Below are 12,791 nucleotides of genomic sequence, written 5' to 3' on the forward strand. Positions count from 1 at the left end.
CGTATTGCTGATAAATCTACATAGTTACCCAATAAACAACAAACAAAAATTTCTCAAAGGTTTGATGTGCTAATTCTGTATAAGAATTTGAAAAAATTAAGGGACTTGTTATCAAAGCAGCTGAAAAATCAGCTTTGAGTAAACCGGCACGACTGACGGAATGTGACGGATCGAAGGTTCGAATCGAGCTCAAGGCCTACAAATAATTTTTTGTATCATTTTTATTGTTATGATGCATTTTTTTCTTAATTGAAAAAATATTTTAATTAGAGAAGAAGCAAGACAAAATTTTATAATTTAAAATTTGTCTAGAGGACATCTAGCAGACGAAACCCTCACAAAACACGGATTCTTTGATACATAACGTTGCAGTCAAGCTAAACGAGAGTGGTGTGATTGCAATTATTTCTAAGCGCGATTTGCAACTTGCGATTTAGATCATATTGCTCTTCTATCACTATCACATTCACAGTCATGCGATGGAGAATACACATTGACAGATCACGTTATTCCTTAAAAGTCATGAGATCTACCTTATCAATTCTCAATATATATGGGAACTTTATTTAACATTAAGAAAACCAGACACAGTCAAAATTTTCGTTGATTGAGATTCATTTGTAAAAAAGTTCGCCACCTGAAAACTAATAAAGAACTCAAACTCTTGATGTAGTTTTTAGTTTGGTAAAGTTGTAGTTTGGGAAATAACGCTCGAGGGTTTGATTATCAATTGTTTTCTAAATAGAAACTGACCAAAAATGTTAATTGGGTGAAATACATAGAGATCGTTATAGCCGAGGCAATCATCTAAAAATGTACTGACCAACGAACGGGCACTGATGGGAAATCTACAAGAAGCTTTATGCACATATACAATAATAGCAACAACGATTAAGTGGGCAAGCAGGCAGGCAAAACCAGCACCAAACAACAGCAAGATGATCTTGTCTAAAATATACGAATCGTGCAGTCGACTGTGAACCTTTGACGCTGCCGCAGGTGGATTGTGTGCTGTGAATATTGGTGCTATTGGCGCTGCATATGAGTTATAAACTACTAATTAAAAGCCAAATCTCAATAAAGAGCTTGAATATTTGTTGTTTCGGTCAGAACGCGAATTACTCCAACGTTGTGCGGTGAGCTTGTAAAATGTTCGAGGACGGACTTTAATCGCATAGCGCAAAATAAACATTATATAACCCTTAAGTGCACAGGAAAACAACACAAAAAAGTGAATTGTTGTACTAAGTATATAAGGTGATAAATATTTATTTTAAATCAACAATGATAAAATAGAAAAAAATGTTTTTAAGTAAAACAAAAATATTAAAAGGACGCTGAGAGATGAAAGATTATAAAAACGCACATTTGAAACATAGAAAAAGTGGATATTGGACTTCCTCAACAACGCAAAAGCATAGACATATTTTAAATATATACATGTATATAAATGTTACATTAGGGTGCCTCATCAAAAAAAAAGTTTGTACATTGAAATTATCAAACTGCGATCCAATAACTGTAATGGTTGTATGTTAACCAAAACACAACATATAAATGTTAGAATAGAAGAAAATGGAAAACACAGATTCTTTATTAAGACACGTATTTGTAAAATCTACAAAAGATTGAGAGTTTACTTATATATCTGATGTTGTCTCAAAAGTTCAAGTGGTTCAAAATTTAATCGGTTTATCGTAGTTGTCGCCCAAGCTATATTTAAATTTTTATATGGGTGTTTCTATTGTTGAAGAAAACTGTCAAAGTTATGATTGAATATTTATGCGTAAAAAATACTGCAAGAATAAAAAAAAAATAGACCGGAAAAGAAAGAAGGAAAGCGTTACGATCGCAACATTATAAAATTTATGAACTGTGGGGAACACATTTACATATCATAGACTGTAAAATTTTGCCACTAAACTCATCTAAGCCCCTTACCAAATTTAAATTTGAAGTGTTTGCTTTTGATACAGTATTCAAAGAACAACACTTTTTAGCTGTTTTTGATTTATTAGCATTTTAAAATGTAACGGTCGCGACAACTCGGCGTTAAGGTCACGACAAGGTTAGTTTTTTTTAGTGTACTTTGGTGGATATCTCCACAACCGGTAGCTATATACAAATGAAATCCATTATATATTTATAGTCTTAACAGCTCCTTCCGTGTGATATCCATATAGCGTAAAATATCCTAAGGTCATTCATTGCCAAACTTTCGTCAACATAGCGAAAACGGGGGTTAAGATAGTAAAATAACTAGAACTACTGAAATCAGCGCTAACACCTTTATTACACTGGTGGCCAAAATAGCACGTTTTGTCTGTTGCGTTTTCTTTTGTTTCTCGCTAATTCGATGTCACTGATCTCAAATATGCCCCTCAAAAATACAGTATCATACAAAAAAACACATCTTAATTGACATATTAACATTGTAGGTGTAGTAACTGTCATCTATTCCGTCATTTATTATGAGTTTATCAAAGAGAGTTATTAATTAAAAGTTTATCAAAAAGAGTGTGTGTAAACAATCCAAACAGCTTTTGTTCTATTTGTGGCGCTTAAGTCATTACGTTTATGAGCAAATAAAACAGGACTTCATTTCAAGTACCAAACTCCTCTGATATTGCATGCACCGTCGAACCATCATAGCGACTGCTATTTCTGTTTGACAAACAAAAGAAGAAAAATCCACAGAAATCACACTAAATGGATTCATCCCTCCTATTGACTGCTGTTCGACCAGTTTTTAATGCTAGGCATTCAGTATATCCCGACATCATTCAGAGGATTTAATTCAGTGGAATGCATCGAGCAGCAGTGATGATGATGATAGCAATGATTCTGATTTTATCGGCCCTAGTGAGCCTAAACTTTTTTATCAACATGAATTGGATTACTTGATCGAGATCTTGGACTGTCAAAATTGGTAGCACAACTGGTGGCTTCACGATCTCAGTGAAGAGCAGGACGAGCGTTTTCCCCAGACCTTCGCACTATGGAAGAGTGCAACGCACGTATCTTAATGAAAGTTTATTTATTGAAAGAAAAAAGTTACAACTTTTGTTGTTATATCGGCCTACTGATTTGTAAGAGCGCGGGTTTGAATCAATTTTTTCAATTAAGAAAAAATATATCATAACAATAATGATAAAATAATTATTGTTAGGCCTTGAGCTCGATTCAAACCTGCGATCTTAAAAAATTTTACTAAACACTTTATTATTGAATATTTCGAAAACGACTAAAAAAACGACTTCTTCGTTTGAAATTAGGACAAAAAATTACTTCGACGATCATGCATAAAATCCCATGCAATAGAACCTGCCGCCACCAGTGTTACCACCATGGCAAAAATTAAATAGTACGGTCGCGAGAAGTAAAAATAGAATAAAATTTAAAATTTAACAAATGAGCACTTCTTAATGAAATTTTGGTATTGTTATATTAAGTTGTTGTCGCGACACTATTTCTTTTAAAGTTTAAATAATTATTGTGAGCAGTACACAGTTGCAAAGATATTGGGATTTGTTTCAAATTAGAGAAAGAGCAAAACAGACTCATCGCAGCGTTTTTTGATGCACATGAAAGAAGAGCAACTTTATAAAACATCTTTGCAACTACGATATTAAAGATTTTTTATATTATCTTCTTATATATTTTGAACCAAGCTTACGACTTCGTCACTATATACAAATGCAAAAAAAGGTTAAATTATAATGGATTGGCAAGATGGAATTTGTTTATTAGCTTAAAAGGGGACAAATTTGGTGGAAACTCCAATATGTAGGTCAGTCAGAATTTTAACGATTTACACAATTTAATTTTAATTTGAATATCTTTCCCATAGGATTCTAATTTGAAAGCTATATAGCTATATCAAAACTCCATACTTTGTCTTAATTTATATACTCAGTTGAGCAGAGCTCACACAGTATATTAACTTTGATTGGATAACGGTTGGTTGTACAGGTATAAAGGAATCGAGATGGATATAGACTTCCATATATCAAAATCATCAGGATCGAAAAAAATTTGATTGAGCCATGTCCGTCTGCCCCTTAACACGATAACTTGAGTAAATTTTGAGGTATCTTGATGAAATTTGGTATGTAGGTTCCTGAGCACTCATCTCAGATCGCTATTTAAAATGAACAATATCGGACTATAACCACGCCCACTTTTTCGATATCGAAAATTTCGAAAAACCGAAAAAGTGCGATAATTCATTACCAAAGACGTATAAAGCGATGAAACGTGGTAGGTGAGTTGAACTTATGACGCAGAATAGAAAATCAGTAAAATTTTGGACAATGGGCGTGCCACCGCCCACTTTTAAAAGAAGGTAATTTAAAAGTTTTACAAGCTGTAATTTGGCAGTCGTTGAAGATATCATGATGAAATTTGGCAGGAACGTTACCACTGTTACTATATGTATGCCTAGTAAAAATTAGCAAAATCGGAGAACGACCACGCCCACTTTTAAAAAAAAATGTTTTTTAAAGTCAAATTTTAACAAAAAATGTAATATCTTTACAGTATATAAGTAAATTATGTAAACATGCAACTCCAGTAATGATATGGTGAAACAAAATGCAAAATTAAAAGAAAATTTCAAAATGGGCGTTTTTCATTTAATTTGTCTAGGATACTTTTAATGCCATAAGTCGAACAAAAATTTACCAATCCTTGTGAAATTTGATAGGGGCTTAGATTCTGGGACGATATCTTATTTCTGTGAAAAAGGGCGAAATCGGTTGAAGCCAAGCCCAGTTTTTATACACAGTCGGCCATATGTTCTTCCGCCCGGCCGTTAACACGATAACTTGAGCAAACATCGATATATCTTTACTAAACTCAGTTCGCGTACTTATCTGAACTCACTTTGTATTGGTATAAAAAATGGCTGAAATCGGACTATGACCACGCCCACTTTTTCGATATCGAAAATTAGGAAAAACGAAAAAATGCCATAATTCTATACCAAATACGAAAAAAGGGATGAAACATGGTAATTGGATTAGTTTATTGACGCAAAATATAACTTTAGAAAAAACTTTGTAAAATGGGTGTGACACCTACCATATTAAGTAGAATGAAATGAAACAGTTCTGCAGGGCGAAATAAAAAACCCTTGAAATCTTGGCAGGAATACTGTTCGTGGTATTATATATATAAATAAATTAGCGGTATCAAACAGATGATGTTCTGGGTCACCCTGGTCCACATTTTGGTCGATATCTGGAAAACGCCTTCACATACACAACTACCACCACTCCCTTTTAAAAGCCTCATTAATACCTTTAATTTGATACCCATATCGTACAAACACATTCTAGAGTCACCCCTGGTCCACCTTTATGGCGATATCTCGAAAAGGCGTCCACCTATAGAACTAAGCCTCACGCCCTTTCAAAATACTCATTAACACCTTTCATTTGATACCCATATTGTACAAACATATTCTAGAGTCACCCCTGGTCCAACTTTATGGCGATATCTGGAAAAGGCGTCCACCTATAGAACTAAGCCTCACGCCCTTTCAAAATACTCATTAACACCTTTCGTTTGATACCCATTTCGTACAAACAAATTCTAGGGTCACCCCTGGTCCACCTTTATGGCGATATCTCGAAACGGTGTCCACCTATGGAAATAAGGATTACTCCCTTTTAAAATAGTCATTAACACCTTTCGTTTGATACCCATATTGTACAAAGGCATTCTAGAGTCACCCCTGGTCCACCTTTATGGCGATATCTCGAAAAGGCGTCCACCTATAGATCTAAGGCCCACTCCCTTTTAAAATGTTCATTAACCCATTTCATTTGATACCCATATCGTACAAACAAATTCTAGGGTCACCCCTGGTCCACCTTTATGGCGATATCTCGAAACGGCGTCCACCTATGGAAATAAGGATCACTCCCTTTTAAAATACTCATTAACACCTTTCATTTGATACCCATATTGTACAAACGCATTCTAGAGTCAACCCTGATCCACCTTTATGGCGATATCCCTAAATGGCGTCCACCTATAGAACAATGGCCCACTCCCTCTTAAAATACTCTTTAATACCTTTCATTTGATACACATGTCATACAAACACATTCCAGGGTTACCCTCGTTTTATTTTCCTACATGGTTAATTTCCCTTATGTTGCCACCATAGCTCTCAACTGAGTATGTAATGTTCGGTTACACCCGAACTTAACCTTCCTTACTTGTTTAATTCTAGCTCAAAAATTTTTAATTGCGTTTTTCAACCAAAGGCCCCAGCGGATTTATAGCCCATTAAAGTTTTAGTCTAACTGTATTACATAACAACTTTAGAATTTTTATTGCAGCAGATTAGCCATGGTATTTTTTTAAAACGAGTTTTGGGCAAATTAATTTCTCTGGATATTTTTGTGTTACAGCGGAGTTTAGAAAATATTTTTCACTGCACTAAATTTATTATTTCATACTAACATTTCAACCCTCTAAAATTTGTACTCTAGAAGTATCTAAACATGCGGAGTGAATTTTTACATCAACACGTAGGAACTTCCTAATACTTCCAGGAAAAAAGGAGAAAGGAAAAATGGTGCAATTTTCAAGTATTAGTAAGAAATGTCACTTATTTTATAAGATCAAAAATTCTAACCAATTAAAGCTCTAACTCTTCAGAATTTGCATTTTCGCGGTATTCCATTGTAGGAAATGCCTAAGAAAATTTTCGTTTGTCAAGTAGTATCCACCACTCAAGAAAACGCATACGCTGCTACTTATTTCAAAAACTTATTAGCAAAAGTTCAGAGAGGGGTCGTGCTTTCGCCAAGAAATATATGTGCGTCTCTTGTGCAACGACCCAGTAAGAATACAGTCGGTTAAATACCACGGATAACAAAGTCTCTATTTACGAATTTTTTGAAGGGAATTAGCAACTCTATTCGAATGCAGATGCTCTTTTTCTCTTGTTTTCTTGCTATTTAATTAAAGTGCATTTTCAATTCGAATATGTTAATTTGAACAAATTTTCTTGTAATGCATTGCTGAATCCGACTTTCTCGTCTTTCAGGGAGATAACGCCGCTTCATAGAGAACAGAAAGATAATGGAAGTATCTAAAATACATTGCTGCTACTATATTCTACACAAGAAGTATATACGAAATCTTTCTTTAGCGCGCTTACCCTTCAAATGCAAATTAAAAATAAAATAGATAAAATTGTTTAGTAAATACCTTTTGATACCATCTTTTTTTAAAATATCATAGTTACTTTGCTGCAAAATTGCTGCTGCATTTTTTAGTTATTTAAAATGTGGTCTAAATTTTTCATACATTTTCCGCCGAGATTTTGTACACATAACGCTGGAACAAGATTTATTTCTATATAAAGGACAACTTAATGAAACCTTCAAGAAGCTTCAACTCTTTTAAATTTTTTACGAACCACTTCCATTATTTCATAAGTAAACTTTGGTGTGGTGGAATACACTTTTGTTATTCCAATAGTTTTTTATATGATAAGTGGGATAATCCGTTTTCAGGTTCTTTCATACATTTTGGAAATTTTTTTTTTTTATCAAAATTTTGCGAGTACCGACTGGATTTGATTAGTCGGTATTCCATCTTTTATTTCTTTTGTACCTTATTTACTAAAACCCGTTTTCTTCTTAAAAAGAAATAAGGGAATACCCTATTATTTTAAAATTGCATACACTTAAACTTATATATTAAATATTGAAATCCGCTAAAAAATGAGCGAGATCACACACCATATTGAAGTGTTTATTTGTGATAAAACTTTCAATAACAACAACATTAGCGCCAGCGTCAGCAACCAATTGAACGATATCAATTTAAGAAATATACGGATTCAAACCCTTATCAACTCTGTTAGATCAACCTACAGAGGGTTATGTACATTGAGTATCGGACAAAGCTAAAGCTCTGAAGTTCATTTCGAAGCGATATATAAAACGAATTCCTCCCCACTGCAGCCGGTTAGAACTTGAAGAGCAGGCAACGTTACATAGATGAAGGGGTTGCTTGGTGCCTTAGTTTTATTAAAACTAACATACGCAGAGTGGCCCATGCGTCCTTTACTGGCCACTTATCGCCAGCTTCTTTTGAACACTTTGCGTCAGCTCCTACTGGGAATGCATATCGCACAGCTTGATCAATGGGGAGCTTACTTAAAAATCTTAAATTTCGAAGTTTTTCGTACCTCCAATTTGCCAATTCAATACCAACAGAACAATACCCGTAAGCATTCCAAGCTCCTAACTGTTAAAATGAGAAGGTTAGGTTAGGTTAAGAGGGCGTGCGTAGGTGTTACCCACACTTCCACTCGGAAACATTTTTGTCCAGTGTGAGTGCCCTCAGTTAGTACAAGGTATCCAAATTCGTTTAGGCCCATTACCTCCTAGTGGTCCTCAACGAACCACTTGCTTTCCCTGATGAACCCAAGAAGAAGCCAGACATCCACCTTCCCAACCTCTGCCAGGCTGTCGAAGAAGCGTGAGCCCAGAAATCTGAGCCTTCTTCTTTGAAGCGCCGAACATCGGCGGAGAAAGTGATAGATTGGCTCTCTTCCTCCTCATCTGACAGCTTCTGTAGAGTGAGCTTGTTGGTTTCGCCACCGTGGGAGCATTGATGCGATAGCACAATGACCTGTGATAACACCCGTAAGTTAGAGAAGGAAGCTGGTGCCTTTCCTATCCAAGCATGGCCATAAGGCCCTTGAGACTTCGCAGTCAACCCTATTGGTCCATAGCAAGTCCGTTGCCCTGTTCTCATATTCGTCGATTCGTCCTAGGAGAAAACTCAGCGGCGGTCGGCCGGAGCTGTCCTCCTCACTGTCTCAGTTGGAACCTTTCCTAACCATCTCATCCGCGAGTTCGTTCCCTTCAATGCCGCTGTGACCAGGGACCCAGCAAAGGGAGACACTGAGATGACTTATAGGAGCCAGAAAGGTTCTACACCTCCGCTTGATGTCCGATTTTATCATGTTGGACTGTAATGCCCATAAGGCGGCTTGGCTGCCAACAAAGATTGTTACGTCTGTGTTGGAGACCACACTTTCTTGGAGCAGTTTGCCGCTCTGTCTATGGCATAGACCTCGGCTTGGAATACACTGCATGCGTCAAGAAGTCGGAATGATTGGCTTAACTGTAGAGTACAGCCCACCTCCAGGTTCCTTTTCAATTTTCAAGCCGTCGGTGTATATTGTGATGCCCCTGCCGTTGTTTTGGCCTACTTCCCATTCCTCCGTTGATTACTCCATTTGTCTAGCGCTTTCCACCAGACCAGAGCTCTATATGTTAGTATCGTTCGAATGACTGTGCTGTACATGCCATGAATGACATGTGGTGCCAGTCCCCAGTTCCGCCCAAAAGCCCTTTTGGGGGCGTAGTATGCTGCTAGAGCTTTCTTTGATCTCATCTTTAGCCTCGGTAAGTTAAAGTAGGGTATCCTTGTCTTTATCGTGAACAGGACAAGTTCGTTTTTTGTTGAGTTTATCCCCAGCCCATTTTGCCCTGCTCATCGCGAAATATCGCAAAGTGCCGATTTCATGAGTTCGCTGATAGTTGGCAAGAATTTTGCTGTGATCAGAATCAGGGCTGCAAACCACCTCGAAAATCGAAGCGGTTCGGTTAAGTGGTTCGAACCACTCAGGCAAAACTTACGGTTACCTCTGAACCTGCGAACCGGTTCGGTTCAAGTGGTTCAAACGTTTAATACTAAGTTTTGATAGTATACAAAATTTGAAATTCGTCACTTGGAATCTGTGTGCAACCAACCATCGATATGTACCTACTAAGCATACAAATAAAATTCAGTTATTGATATCAAATCCATGTATGTATTTATTTATAAAACTTATCAAAACGGTTTGTTCATTATTATAAAATGTAAGGAGCGAATATGGTAGAATATTTGACTATACCTACAGGAAGTATTTACAACGCATATATTCTGCACATAAGAAAGTAGTCGTATTTTTAAGAGAAGAAAAACTATTCAATTAGCTGCTTTCAATATACATATAAAACATACCTACTAAATTTTAGACGCTTCCCAAGGCAGTCGGTTCTATGTACCGTAGCGACTCGGGATTTTTCCCGACCAAGGACTGTCATTTCAGTGTAACCCCCTTTAATTTGTTGCGTCCCTCCCACAAATTGTCATCTTCCCAGCAGCTCCTTGCAGCGGGACTGCTCCATATTCTCTTGCTCCAGGAAGGTATCGAATCCAATCCGGGTCCATCTCCTGACCCCTGTCCTGAAATGGTTTTGCTGCATCTACTCTGTTCAGTGTGTCTCGTGTAAGGGATGGTTCCATCGGACAGGTTGTTCTGGGCTTGATCCCAAAACCCGACGTCCACGTAACTTTTATAAATCTTTTGCGGCTCCTTGCTGTTCACGTTCAAGGGCGTCCCGTAGTCTACGCCTCAGCGCCCCCCCCCCCCACTACCTTCCAGCAGCCCAGCTGCTCAGCAAGCCACAACTAGTATCCGCGCCCCGCGGCGCCAATAACTCAAACAGCTGCTACCACTCGTAACTACTATCTTCGTAGTAGAGTCGGTAGCAATGCTGAGCATTAGCCCCTGCCCCCGTCTTCTCCCCCCCCCCCCCTATTTTCCGGCAGCAATCGTGTAGGTCAGGGAACAGACTCTTAGTCTCTAACCCCGTTTGCACCGTTTGCCAGCACAGAATATAAATGTTTGCGACATCAGCCCAATGCAGCTCCTGCCTTGGGCGGTGCCGCTTTCCTAGATGTTCTGGTCTCCGTGACGGCAACCCCCCGACGGGTTTCATTGCGCCATTTTGACAGTTCGCAAACCCCAATCTACCAGGTACCCCAATGCTTGCCCAAGGACGCCCAGTCCCAGGGCCACAACAGCAGTTGCGTCCTGGCCTTCCTCAACCCAGGCGTAGTCACCAGTCACCGACTCCCAGAGTGGCGATGTCTCCGCCTATGCACTTCAGAATTCTGCAGTTAAACTGTAATGGATTAACTGGGAAGATCACTGAGATAGTCGATTTCATGAAGCGGCACAACATCCGTATTGCTGCGATTAAAGAGACTAAACTCACAGCAAGATCTGCACTGCAAACCTGTTCTGGGTATAATGTCCACAGAAAAAATCGCATGAGCGGAAATGGAGGCGGCCTCGCGTTTATCATACAACATATCATATATTTGATCCTGGCATCGACCGCAGGGACAATGTCTTAGAACGTCAAGGCATATCTGTCTGGTCAGGCGATGCAAACCTAGAAATCATCAACATCTACATCCCTCCTGCCACCTGTTGCCCCAGTGGATACCGCCCTAATATTAGCGCCTTACTCACTGGCAACAATCGCATTATCTTAGGTGACTTTAATGCCCATTACGATCTATGGCATTCAAACTTGCGGGCGGACAGTAGGGGTGAGATGTTGGCGGATCAAATAGAAGAAACGACATTCTGCACAATAAACGGAGACGCCCCCACACGTATGGTAGGAAGCTGTCACAGTTCGCCGGATATCTCAATCGTGAGCGCAGAACTCGTAAATTGTGTCAACTGGCAGCCAATGGTAACATTGGCATCCGACCACCTGCCTATACTTATTTCGTTCGAGCGTACCGCCGACTTCATCGTTACAGAAAAACGCACTTTCATAAACTTTAAAAAAGGAAAGTGGGACGAATACAAATCTTTTACAGACAACCTCTTTGCTGCCCTCCCTATCCCGACTGATGTCCGCCAAGGGGAGCGTGCTTTCCGCAAGGTCATTGAATCCGCCTCGGCACGTTTCATTCCCGCCGGGAGAATTCCCGAAATTCGGCCCCACTTCCCGGCGGAGGCCGCAAATTTAGTGAGAGAACGTGACCTTATAAGACAGCTGGACCCAGGCGACCCCCAAATAAGGGACATAAACCAACGCATCAGATTGCTTGTGGATGAACACAAGTGGGCGAAATGGGAGGAGCACCTAAGGGGTTGTAACCTCTCTGCCGGTGTGGGTAAACTTTGGTCCACCGTAAAGTCCCTATAGAATCCGTCTAAGCACAAAGACAAAGTTTCCATCGCCTTCGGCGATAAAGTGCTGTCAGATTCGAAAAAATGCGCGAGCTCTTTCTGCCGTCAATATGTAATGCATTCTACGGTCGAAAAAGATAGATGGAGAGCCAACAGACACGCACATAAACATAAATTCAGCGCGTCACCAATTACCATCACCGCCAGAGAGGTTGAAGATGCAATTGGTCACGCTAAACCATCCAAAGCAGTGGGTCCGGACGGCATAGCCATGCCGATGCTTAAAAGCCTAAGGAAAGAGGGTTTCAAATACTTAGCACATGTCTTCAACCTGTCTCTCCTATCGCCAGTAGCAAAGACGCTTGAAGCCATTTTGCTCCCCTACTTCCAAGCAAATTTGCAGCTAGCCTCTCATCAGCATGGCTTCATAAAACTCCATAGCACCACCACCGCGCTAAATGCCATCACCCAGATAAATTGCAGTTTAAATCAAAACCCCCACCAGAGAATAGTAATCATAGCGCTAGACCTATCAAAAGCTTTTGATACGGACAACCATGACACGTTACTGCAAGACCTGGAAGGGTCTAACCTTCCCCCATGTCTCAAAAGTAGACCGCAAATTATCTGGGTGGTCGGCAGGCATCGGTGCAATTTAGAAACGAAACATCAAAACCAAGAAGAATTAAACAAGGGGTGCCACAGGGTGGTGTCCTGTCCCCACTTTTGTGTAATTTCTACATATCTAAGCTACCTTCACCACCAGAAG

General features: G+C 39.1%; 1 protein-coding gene across 9 annotated transcripts in view; it reads left to right on the forward strand.

Moving 5' to 3' along the window:
- Nucleotides 1-958: 958 nt before the first annotated feature.
- Nucleotides 959-12,791, forward strand: part of LOC137238458 (sodium-coupled monocarboxylate transporter 1) — a 243,016-nt gene continuing 231,183 nt past the window's right edge. For 4 of the 9 annotated variants that reach the window (XM_067763479.1, XM_067763476.1, XM_067763478.1 and 1 more), the window contains exon 1: nt 959-1,257. The gene's annotated coding sequence lies outside the window, so the exon portion shown is untranslated. The other 5 variants (XM_067763480.1, XM_067763481.1, XM_067763483.1 and 2 more) reach the window with 3 other exon arrangements.

Source organism: Eurosta solidaginis, chromosome 1, assembly GCF_040869045.1.
Source record: "Eurosta solidaginis isolate ZX-2024a chromosome 1, ASM4086904v1, whole genome shotgun sequence".
In the NCBI taxonomy this organism is placed as follows: domain Eukaryota; kingdom Metazoa; phylum Arthropoda; class Insecta; order Diptera; family Tephritidae; genus Eurosta; species Eurosta solidaginis.